Consider the following 12,752-nt stretch of genomic DNA (forward strand, 5'->3'; position numbering starts at 1 on the left):
CATGTTTAGCATTTATACCAGTGTCAGGCAAAGGAGAGACCATTGGTTTAAGGCAGAAGAACGTTTTTCAGTATTCATGCTGCCTAAACCTTTTCCTAGGCTCCAGGGTTTCTCTACTTTTCTGTTATGGGTGGAGGGACTTTTCGCTCCTATAGCGCCCCCTCACACTGCAACTCTTTTCTGATGCGCTGCCCTTAGTAGACCATATTGCTACCAGGGCAGGGCACTTTTTAAGCACCCCAGTTTTGCCCCAGAGTAATTGTCAGCCTGAAAGTGTGTTGTGGAGTAGGCAGGTTGCAACTATGATATAGTTTTATCTACAAGAGGTTTGTAGCCATCTTTACCACCACATTAGTAGCACAATTCAACTTTATAGTAACCATTGGGGTACTAAGGCCATTTTTAATCCCTACTCCCAGCCCTTTGCCCTTTTGCTACATGCCATTCCATGACTATGCGGATAACAAGGCATTGCCAAAATGGAGCCTTAAATACAATTAAGGCCTAAACTGAATTGATGATTTACAAAACCTACCAACAAGGGGGTGGGTGTGGAATTGTAATAATAAATGTAAATCAATATGACAAAATGGTTCTTGATTTCTATGAAGGAGAATAGTCAGAGACAAACCCACCAAGGACCTTATGGCCAAACTACAAGAGCTAATTGGTGAAGTCAGAGGAACTGCCCTACAAGAAAATTGGATTACTTAACATGCATATGAATATTTTAACCTCTTAACACCTCAAGTTCCATCTTCTTTTTATGCACTTCCAAATGTCCACAAAATTCTATCAAAACCATCAGGTCGCCAAATTGTCTTTAGATGCGTCCCCAATCTGGAACCCCTTATTAAAGTCATTGATCACTTTCTTCAAACTTTCTTTAAGTTAGAAGTCAGAAGACCGACACCTACCTGAAAGAGACATCTTTGAGAATGTATCTTTCATTAGCCAGTCAGAATGTGTGTTCACTATGTACATGCAAGCACTATACAGCAATATACCTCAGTACAAAGAAATGTGTGTATAAGAAACACCCTTCATGAGACAACTACTCCTGGAGTTACATCGAAAGAATTCAAAGTAGAGCTAATGTCCATAGCATTAGAAAATTACTATTTTCATTTTAGGAACACCTATTACCAACAGGTTAAGGCCACAGCTGGGGGTGCAGCATTAGCTCCAAGCATGGCAATATTATACATGAAGGAATATGAACACAAACCTCATTATCAATATTAGAACACCATAGAGGGTGTTTGAGGGTTGTGATTGGCCAATCTGCGGGCTATAAGAACTGGTATAGCCCGCAGATTGAATGCAGCCCGCAATTACACAGTAATTGCCTATCTGTTCCCGAGTTGCTGCGTTGGTCTCCCTGTAATTTTGGAACGGAAAGAGTCAACTTTCCGTTCCGACTTACAGATTGCAAGACCAACGTGTACAATGCAGCCCAAGCCGGAAGAAATGCTTTCCGCCTTCACTTGGTATGGAAAGCGTTTTGTGAAATATAAAACCGCTGAGAAAGGAAAGCTGCTTTTTTCTTTGTAATGGAAGGTGGCATGTTTCATTTTTCACCGCATTTAAGACACGGGGAACCTTGCTCTCACCTCCTCACGTTGTTTGGATTTTGGTGCACAGTAGTATGGGAAGGATAATGGTAAACCAGAGCATAGAAGGGTAAGTTGATGGCAAGCTAAGTTAATTTATATGCAGAGTGTCCTTGCTAATGGTGTGCTACTGTGTTTAAGTGTGCAGTAATTGGAAGTATAAGTTTGTGTAGGGGCGAGAAAAAAAAATTACCTTAAGTGAAACACTGGGCAGGCATACCCGCACCTGATTCCTGTTTAATACGACACTCCTCCCACCCAATCACCTTCCACCACCCTATACAAAAAAACGAGACATGTTTAATTGAAGTACAAAAAAATGCAAAACGGTAAATAAATGTCTGCAACATTTATTTACCATTTTGCAATTTTGTTGCACTTCAATTGAACATGTCTCATTTATTCTACTTTAATTAAACACTGAGGGTGTTAACTCGGTCTTCAGGGCCCATAACGCCCGGTACGGCCCTCGCTGCAGGTTTATAAAGCTATAGAATAACATCAAAATCTAGAAATATTGTTTTTGTTATATTGATAATGTTATGTTAATTAGGCATGGATACATACACTATTGGAACGCTTCGATCAATGGCTGAATGCACTTAATCTTTGTTTACTTTGGAAGTTAATCAACAAAGCATTAACTTTCTGAATATCACTATTGGCAATGTTTCCGGCCATCCGCGTTGTGCCCTTTACAGAAAAGAGACAGTCAAAAATACTCTGCAACTCTATAGCAGTTACGGTTTCATATTAGTCTAAAGAATGTCTTCAAGGTGATTTACTTCGAAGTGATTACTTTGACATTTTACTTCACTTTTTTTTACCCCCTTTCCCTTCTCTACCACCCCTACACCAAACCACTCCTCACCCCCTTTTTATCCCTTAACCCACTACTACATATATATAATTCAAAGTAATTCAAAGAAATCACTTCGAAGTAAATTACTTCAACGTAGTGTTTATCGTTGAAACAACAGGAGACCACAGTTACCACACCTTAGAGCAATTCTGGACAATCTCCGTTATGGACAATATCTAAGAATTTGTAGTAATAGCAGTTTGACTATAGATTATTCACAGAAGGCCAAAATCCTTGATCAATGACTCAAAGAATGAGGTTCCCATAGGAAACTTGTTCAGAGCTCTAATAAACTTTCAAGACATGCCCTTCGGGAAGTGTTGCTCGCTATAAAAGATGAGATAAATTGGTTTATATTACTACTTGTAACACTACTAAAATCAAACAAAATCAAGAAACCCTGATCGTTGATTCAGCTACATCTTGCTAATGAGCACATACCCATGCCTGCACTGAATAGAGGCCTTAACCTCACAGACCAGCTCGTACAATCTGAACATTTAGCTAAAATGAAGAAAAATAGGTACGCTACCCTTTGTGAACGAGGCAACTTCCCTTGTGGCACTAATACAGTCTGTAGATTCCCTATGAAAATAACCTGCTTCCACTGTAAACTATGAATGCTATCTGTTCTGTAGAGTGACCGTGCAGCTTAAGATCTGCCACACAAACAGGCCGTGAATGTAAGAATAGCTGAACACAGATCTGCAGGCATCCTTAGCCAGAAATTAATTCGAATAAAACCACACTGAAGATGGCCACAAGTACTGGGAAACTGAAATGGTGATATTAAACCATAATTCTACCAGAAAGTTGATATACAACTGATATTGTGGTAAATCAGAGATAGGAGACGGACACAAGGACATTTTCAAACAGGATGTTTTATTTTGAACTCAAAGAAAACCTCCTCTAATCCCTAATGCTACAATTAATTCCCTATTCTAGAACAGGTGCTCGTCAGGATGTCCAACAAATAAAGCTCGGTCTTCTGTCAAACCTATGCTAAAGTAATATCTGCTCTACCATTAAAAAGGAAGAAAGAAAGACACTTTCAGCTTTAACTTTCAATGGGATTACTCTCCCCTTTTAGTATATATTCGATGGGCTTGTTTTCGGACCCCCACCATGGAGTTATGAAAAGTCTGTCCCAGATCTGGGCCTGAATTTCCAACAAAGAAAAGATGCATCCCAGCACTGTGTTAGCACAAACAGGTTTCTGTTCGTCCGTCTAAACAGTTCTTGATTTGTCCCCCTCTTCCTGGATGTATTAAACATAATCAGTCCCTCTGATCTGCATCTTTCCATGTCAACAAAAAGTAGCTCTTCTCTGAATGTTGGTCTGATAACTAGATTTCAAGCTTCAGGTCGCATAAAGGCTTGTTCCGGCCGACCTTGGTTACCACTCTGGTTTTCCTCACCCCCTTCTGGGGTCTTCTGATGCTCTGCCCGTCAGGGACCACTGGCCTGTTTGATTTTGTTTCCGTTGTGGTTTCTCACAACCCCTTCTGGGGCTCTCTGGTAATCAGCCCGGCTTGGGCTATGGCCTTGCTCAGCCCTGGTTTACTTGAGTATTCCCTTTCCCCCTTTTGGGGTCCTCTGGTTACTAGGCCTGCGTGGGCTACAGGCTCAATCAGCCCAGCTGCAGTTCTGATTTCACGTACCCCCTTTCAGGGGTCTTCAGCTTATCAGCCCTGTGTGGGCTATGGGCTTGTTCAGTCCTTGTTTGCTTGTCCTTTCGTCACCCTCTTCTGGGGTCTTCTGGAAATCAGCCCTGAGTGGGCTACAGGCTTGCTCAGCCCTGCTGCGGTCGTGGTTTTGCTAACCCTTTTCTGGGGTGTTCAGGCTTTCAGCCCTGCGTGGGCTTCTGCATGGCCTCCCCTGCTTCCAACCATCACTCGAACCAGATAATGTGCACCTTGTCTCCAGCGGTGTTGCAAGAATGGGGAGGTGGTCTCTCCGGCCTTGGCAGAGCTGCGTTTTGGTGGCGCACTGTGCAGTCAGTGTCTGGGCTCCAGTTCTTCACTTCAGCAGTGGAACTGTTTCTTAAATTCCTTATGGCCGTTTCCCTTCTCTGTGTTCCCGGATTCGTCCATTCTCCCGCGGTTGATGGAGCAGTAGGCTTCCGCAAGCTGCCTGGTACTGTTCTGCACTACGCCGACTGTGTGGCTTTCCTAACGGTTTCCTCCTTTGGAGAGGGACTTCATCCTCTGCTCTTCGGCACAAGCCGGCATTTACTGCCCTTTGGCCAGGTCTCTCCACTTCTCTGGAGGTATCGTGGTTTAATGTATCAAATGCTGCAGAATGGATATAAACATCACCTACCAACACATGTACTTCAACCTCAGTGGTTGTACCCTTTCATTGTGGATATATTTGAATATATTCTTTATTTATATCCAACCTTGTGGCAATGGGCAGTTTCTTCATGGAATTTTTTCACAGAACAGTGCTATGCCCGACGTCATCATGTGAAGACGTTACTTTAAAATCTATTTAATAAAGCACACACTACCACTCACGAATGGTAGCATAGCAATTATCAGGAACAGAGATTAGGTCAGAGTTCCATATCTTCCAAATAAAATGACCTAAATGATTTACCCTTCACTTCTTGTCTCGCTGGGAACCACTGTGTGTTAACCCCATATGAATTGGGTTGCGATAACTCACAAATTTGTCAGTACACCCAGCATATTTGGTTGCACTAAGAAGAGGCAGTCTTCTACCACGAAATAAAAAGATGGCCATATTAGCTAAATTGCTTATATTTAGCTTTCCACACTCTCTAAGAACATCTGGGTTTATGGGCCGCAACTATTACTAGAACACCATTTCTATCATTCCATTTACCCTTTATTTATAATTTAATGTAGATTACTCCATTGTTAAAATGATTATAAGTTACTCACCATATTGACTAACTTACTCTTAGTCCATAGTCGTCTTTCCTCCAAACTACATGGGCGTCCCTTCCAAGGGACGGGAGACGGAACCTTTTTCACCAGAAAAAACCTTACCCTTTAAATTTAGAGGCGCGTGGGATGCGGTCCAGGTAGCATGTGCTGCCTTGACTCTGCCCTCTGGCGCCACACCTCAGTCCCCATTGACGCGTCAACAATAGATTTAATGTTGCCTAATGACACCAGTAATATTAGGGGGGAGGTTGGTGAGACGTATGGAGGAAAAGGGACTTTGGACTAAGAGTATATTAGTCACTACGGTAAGTAACTTATAATTACCCTCCATAAGCAAATGGGTTCCTGAGAACCGCCTGTTCGAAAGCATCTAGACCCGTCATCCAAACAGTAATGCTTGCAGAAAGCCGAGGGAGGGGCCCAAGCGGCCGCTCTGCTGACTTGCCAAGGGATATGGCGCTGGAATGCGATGACTGTTGCCTTGGTCCTTACTGAGTAGGCATGCATGTTGGCCAGAAACGGTTTGTGCTGGCCCTCGTTGCCTCTCTGATGGCAGAGACCATCCAGCGGGATATGGAAGCCTTGGAGGCCTGATAGCCTGGTCTTGAGCCTCCGAAAGTGATGAACAAGGCGTCCGATTTGCGGAAGCCCTTGGTCTTGTCCAAGTAAAATTTCAGGGCACGCCTGACATCCAGGCAGTGCAGCACTCTCTGTGCTTCGTCCTTAGGATCGGCAAAAAACGTAGGAAGGACTATTTCCTCGTTCAGGTTCAGGTGGAAAGCAGACGGTACCTTGGGCAGGAATGCTGGGTGTGCGACCAGCACCTGGATTTCGCTGACTCTCTGCGCTGAGGTGAGTCCGACTAGTAAGGCCGTCTTGATGGTGACCAGCCTGATGTCAGCGGACACCACTGGCGCGAACTGTTTGTGCACCAGGGCGCCCAAGACTATGTTGATGTCCCACACAGGGTGCGGCCTCTTGCCGGGCGGGTAGAGCCTTGTCAAATGTTTCTTGACGATAGGATTGGAGGAGGAGAAGATCCCCTCCTCTGAGTTCCTGTAAGCTCCGATGGCTGCGAGATATGTACGACAAGTGTCAACCTGCATGCCAGAGTGGGCGAGGTGCGCTGTGAAGGAGAGCACGTCGTCCAAAGTACATGCCAGTGGATCGATGTCTTTGGAGTCTGCCCAGTGGCAGAATCTGGTCCATTTGCTTTTATACTGAGCCCTGGTAGCCTTGCTCCTTGCGCCCTGATTAATTTCCAGATTAGCCTGCGAGAGGCTGAGGTGTTGCAGCATTACCTGCTAAGTAACAACGCTATGAGGGCTGGTTTATGTGGGGCGGGGTGGATGACCTTACCCCCTTCTGTGCCAGAAGATGTGCTGGGCCCGTCGGGAGATGAATCGGGGGAATCTCAGAGACGGTGAGCAGCTCCAAGAACCATGGCCTGGTCAGCCACCATGGGGCTATCAGAATGATGTTAAGTTGGCAAGACTCCTTGATCTTGCAAATTAGTCTGTGAATCAGCAGAGTGGGTGGAAAGGCGTGAGCCCTCATGCTGTTTCACTGAAGCCGAAATGCGTCGCCCGGGGAGCCGGGACCCTGTCCCTGCCAGGAGGCGAACTGAGGGCACTTCTTGTTGTGCCAGGTGGCAAAGAGATCCACCTGGGGATGACCCCACTTGTTGAAGATCTCCTGAATAACGAGGTAGTTTAGCTGCCACTCATATTTGTCCGCTCCAAGCCTGCTGAGCCCGTCTTCCTCCAGGTTGGATTCCCCGGGAGATGGATTGCCTTGAGGTAGATGTCGTTTTCCAGGACCCACTCCCACATGATGATTGCCAGTCTGCACAGAGGAGGGGATCTGGTGCCTCCCTGCTTGTTGACATAGTACATGCTGGTCGAGTTGTCTGTCTGGATGAGGACAACTTTGCCCCCGAGAAGTGGTAGGAAACCATGAGCGCTAGCCAGATGGCGTTCAGCTCTAGCCAACTGATGTGGTATTCCTGTTCCTGTCGAGTCCAGGTGCCGTGGACCGAGAGATCGTCCAAGGTGGTTCCCCAGCCCTCGAGCGAGGAATCCGTGGTGACGGTGGCCTGTGGGGTGGGAGGCCAGAAGGGCTTGCCCGTCCGCATGTTGCAGTCCCTGGACCACCATGTTAGGTCCGGGTGGAGAGATGGAAGAACGTTGATCATCTCGGATTGAGAGCCCCACTCCTGGTTTCATGAGGCCGCGAAGTGCAGCTGAATCTGTTACGCTCACCTAATATCCCTGGGGGCTTCTGGAAGCCTGGATGCGTAGTTGCCCAGTGCTGAATAATGAATCTGCAATTACAGAACGGAGGATTTGTGATAACTGTCTCTAATGGGTGAATCTCCCACTTCCCCTCTGACCGATTCCCTACCCACTGGGTCCTTTTCTCACCTTAGTTATTTGTAGGGTGAGCTATCCATCCTGTGTTTCTTGTGCAGGGGCGCTTGACGTTTGTTGGCCGAGTTGCTTCGCTGGTGCAGTACGCCTTCCTTGGGCCCAGGCCTGCTGTGAACCCGTATCTGCTGGTAGGCAGGTAGGTTTGTTAATTGTAAGTCTTCGTTCTGTTTATGGTGGGAATTCGTTAATGTCTTTATCTCCTCCTTTTCAGGTGCGAAGGTCTTGATGCTGGAGTGCTGGATGGAGAGGCACGTTTCTAGGTAAGAGAAAGCATGAAGCGCAGCGCCTTTATTGTCTTTTAAAGCTAACCTGTGTTTTTTCCTCTTCTCCTCACAGGCCGCTGTGGTGCTGCGAGTGGATGAGAGCGTGATGAAAAACAGGCCCCCCAGAATCTGTTAAGGTAAGTACAGCGCTGTGCGGTTGTTTAATATTGAAAGCGACCTGAATATGTCTCTTTTCCTTTGCAGATGTTGCTGTGGTGCCCCAGATGGAAGCGTGGTGTAGCACGATGGAATTCAGGTAAGACTGATGGAATTGAATGTTTTGGAAGCACGCGTTCTAATATTGTTTTTACCTTTTTTGTTATTACAGGTCGCAATGTTCGAACAGCAGCTCTGGTAGCGGTTCGCCGGAAGTCCTTAAACTAGTACTCACAGGTGAGTGATGTTTCTTCTTCTCTCGGTTTCCACAGGTTGCAGCCCAATTGAGATGCTGAGTGCTGGATGGTGTTTTCTCAGGTATGAGAGAATAATCTTGTTCTTGCAGGATTACAGGAAGATGCTGAAGACCAGGAGCTGGACATGGTGAGCGTCACGCTGCTGGTTGCAGAATAACACGAAGCATGTTCTGCAGTCAGGGTGTGGTTTATAGGTAAAGTAGTACCACAGAAAGTAGTTCCAGGCCTGCCACACCCAAAACACTAGACCGTATGGCTTGGTTCTTAGAACTAGACTGTGTGGGTGCTTCCATGTTGGATTTAAAGGCCCATGCACATAAATGGGACCTAGTTTGAACAGCCCTTCCTTCCTACATATGAGCCTGGTGCCAAAGGCGCCAGGACTGGCTCCAGCAGCCCTTTTGCAGTGGTTTTAAGGCCCTCAGGGTTCTGGTGGGAGCCTGCTTGTATCACAACGTGTGCCCTCTCACAGTGGTCTTGACAGAATCCTCATCTTCAGTCTCGTGTGCGGAACAGCTAAAAGGACCGCCACCAATAGACCCAGGAGATGTTGGTACCACCATGCCGAGGTCACCCCTCTGCTGAGAAAGTGGTTGGTGGCCGTCTTGACGGCCGAGATCTTGTCCTCCGACAGAAATACTTTCTCGGAGCACGTGTCCCAGATGAGGTCCAAGAATGTCAGAGTCTGCGTGGGCTGCAGCTGTGACTTCTTGAGAATGAGCGAGAAGCCCAGATCATGCAGTGTGTTCATAAGGGCATGGGAAGAGTGGTGAACTGCTTCCGGAGATGTAGGCCTGACGAGCCAGTTGTCGAGGTATGGTTCGATGTGGAGGCCCTGCGCTCTGAGGAGGGCCGCCACCGTATTCATGAGCCTGGTAAAAACCCTGGTGGCCGAGTTGAGGCCAAAAGGAAGGACCTTGTATTGAAAATGGTAGCCCATGATCCTGAACCGTAGGAAAGAACGATGGGGCTGCCAAATCGAGACGTGTAGTTATGCGTCCTTCAGATCGAGGGAGCACATCCAGTCTCCCTTGCACAATGTCTCCACTATAAAATATGGCGTAACCATCTTGAATTGTTGTGGGGGTAAGGAGAGGTTGAGGGTGGAAAGGTCCAGCACAACTCTCAGGCCCGCCTGGTTCTTTTTCTGAATGGCGAAAATCCTGGAGTAAAGGCCCAAGCCTCGTTGGGTGGCTCGGACTTCCTCCACTGCCTGGCTCTCTACGAGCGACTGGATCTCCGCCAAAAGAGTTGCTGTCCCAACCTGTGGGAGTGGAGGGGAGGAGGGAGGAGAGGCTGGGGTAGGGAGGCGGTACCCCATGGATACTATGGAGAGGATCCAGGGGTCCGTGAAATTCTGGCGCCAGAAATGTGCGTGGAGAGCTAGCCTGCCCCCAACTGGAGACACGTGGACCCGAAGGGGAGTGTCAGGCCTTCTTTCCCTCGGAGGCTGTTGCAGATGAGGGGGACTGGAAAGAGCCCTTACTAACCGCCCCCTTTTTGTTGCTTGCACTGGTTCTGAGATGGCGTGCGGTCCAGCTGCCTGGATCTCTTTTCCTGTAAGCCACTGAACCCTCCGTATGTACGACCCCTGTCGGAGAGTTGCTGAGATTGGATGTACGATTTGGGCATGGTCTTTGTTAGGATAGATAAAGATGTGGCCGTTTGTATGTATGTATGTATGTATGTATGTATGTATGTATAGTATCTTACATAGCGCCGGTAGCCCGAAGGCATCAGGGCGCTTTGACAAGACAAACACAAACCTATACAAACCTCCTGCATCTGACTGGGTGGGCTAAGCTAAGGCTGGGACATCCTGAGATTACCTAAACAGGTGAGTCTTCAGGAGTTTTCTAAACTTTGAATGGTTACCTTCCATTCTCATAATCGTCAGAAGTGTATTCCACAGCTGCGTGGACAGCACTGTAAAGGATCTACCCATACCCGACTTGAGCTTATATTTAGGTACTATCAATAAGCTCTTACCTTCTGAGCGTAGCTGTCTTTGCGGAGTGTATAGTACCAAACTATTCTTGAGGTAAGTGGGGGCTTTTCTATAGAGGCATTTATGAACAAGGGTCAAGGATTTAAACTTTATTCTCTCCTCCACCCTGAGCCAGTGGAGTGATCTTCTGGCCAGGGTGGTATGATCTCTGCGCCTAAGATGCTTCACGAGCCTCACTGCATCGTTCTGTATGACTTGGCATCTAGTAAGGTCCTTAGTGGAAGCCCCAATAAGCAAGGCATTGCCGTAGTGCCGATGTGAGCTGTTTTTCTTTTTGTCCAGCTCCTCGTCTGTGGAGGAGTGGAAGAGGCCCCACCCCCTCTCAAACTGAAGATCTAATATGCGTTCCTGGAAGTCTGGGTTGAATTTTGTTGCCCGGAGCCAGGCTGTCCTTCTCATGTCCCTGGCGATACAGATGGCACGGCCAGAGGTGTCGATATGTGCCACGATGGATTCCATGAGGTCATGCGCCACCAGCTTGGCCTCGGCCAGCCCCGCCTTAAAGTGTGATGGCTCTGAGTAGGGAGTTCCGAGAGGAATTACGCAATTTCCCGCCATAACCTTTGGTTGGCGACAGCCAGCATGGCATCTGCGTTGGCCTGACGAAGATGCAAGGACGCGTTGGAATAGAGCTTCTTCCCGTAAGCCTGCAAGATCATCTCCTCCTTGCCTAGCAGCACCGCAGAGGAGGAGGCTGAGGATGACTGAGGCTTGGAGTATAGTGATGCCGCAGCGATCACCGAGGAGTGTGGCTGAGGTTTGGACGAGAGCAAGAGTGTAACCCCCTCCATCTGCCTGTACTTGGTGTCCAGGCGTCGACTGATTGGTTGGGCTGAGTGGGGCTTGAACAAAACCCTTCTTGGCCAGGGAGACAACATCGGTCTGCAAAGAAATCCCCGTTTTGGCAGAGGGGTGTCGTGTGAGGACTTCAGCCAGAACCCTCTCTGCCGGCTGCTCGACCTCGGGTTGGGGGGAGGCCCAGATATTCCACCAGCCCAGCAAGACGTTAGTGGAAGGCCCTGGCCGAGGATGGCGTATCTGGATCCTCCTCCTCAGCCGTATCCTGTGGGTCAGGGGGATCCTGTGGAGGAGGAGGTATATATGGCGCACGAGGCTGGGATACAGGGACCGCGGCCGGAGGCTGAGGAGGTGGCGGGGGGCTGGTATGGAACCGCCTGAGGCATCGGCTGGGGGGCCAGAGGCAGTAGCTGCGCCAGGGTATGGGGCGCCGGCAGAGGCGCTTGTGGTGCCACTAGCATTGCGGGGAGGACTTCCCTGATGGCATCCTTGAGGATAACCCCCATCCAAGGTGACTTCGTGAGGCCCAGGAACCTCTCGAAGAACCCCTCCTCACTGGCCGAAGAGGCGGCAGGGGGTGCTGACAGGGTAGCTGGGAGCTGCTGGAGCCTCTGCATACCCTGCCCATATGGACGCAGTGGGAAGCTGCCCTGCGCAAAAAGAGGGATAGGCTGTAGGCTACATACCTCGTTGAGGCCAGTCCCACCTTGACACTCGTTCTTCGCCGAATTCCTGGAATGGTGTCGGACAGGTGCCTCTGTCTGGCGCGGCGGCCATCTTGTTGAGCTGCATGCCACGTGCCTGCGACGTGTTGCTCAGCCCGCTGGGCCTGGCCTCCTTCACTACACTCTTGAAGGATCACGAGGCCTACGCTGCTCCTCGGGCCTAGGCCCGGTATGTGTGACACCCTCGACCCGAGGGTCTGTAGAGCTGCGTTTAGGCGCACCCTCAGACGTATTGCCAGTACTAGGGCGTAGCCCCTCGGCCATATTTCCAGTACAAGGGCGGAGCCCCTCAGATGACAATCTGGTACAAGGACCTTACGGTCCCTCAACACTACCAGCGGGAGGATCCAAGGATCCCTCTGCCCAAAGGCCGGTAGCTGCAGCAGCCTCGGTGCACGTGCTGGTACAAGGACCTGATTGGTCCGTCCCGCACGGGAGAGTCCCTGGGAAGGAGTCTCCTTTGCGGGGTGCGATGGAGAATATCAGCCCTACCTTGGGCTTGCACAATGTTTCACGAGATTCTTGACTTCTGAAGAACTCCATCCACCTGGCTAGTCTGTTCTTCAGCGCTTTCCAGGACAGCGCGTCACACGCTGTACAAGCTTGCTGTTACACTCACCTGGTTCCCACAGGGGAGTCGCCGGACCCGGACAGCTGCGGTCTCCACCAACGTGATGCGTAGTGCAGAGATGACAGTCTGGACTGGCCCGCCTAATCTTGTCT

General features: G+C 48.8%; 1 protein-coding gene across 1 annotated transcript in view; it reads right to left on the minus strand.

Annotated features, from left to right (window-relative positions):
• The window catches only part of PTPN11 (protein tyrosine phosphatase non-receptor type 11), a 1,257,273-nt gene that overhangs the window by 413,718 nt on the left and 830,803 nt on the right, over nucleotides 1-12,752 (minus strand). The gene's annotated exons all lie outside the window — the stretch shown is intronic.

This window comes from Ambystoma mexicanum, chromosome 10 (genome assembly GCF_040938575.1).
Source record: "Ambystoma mexicanum isolate Mex_15411 chromosome 10, UKY_AmexF1_1, whole genome shotgun sequence".
Classification (NCBI taxonomy): Eukaryota; Metazoa; Chordata; class Amphibia; order Caudata; family Ambystomatidae; genus Ambystoma; species Ambystoma mexicanum.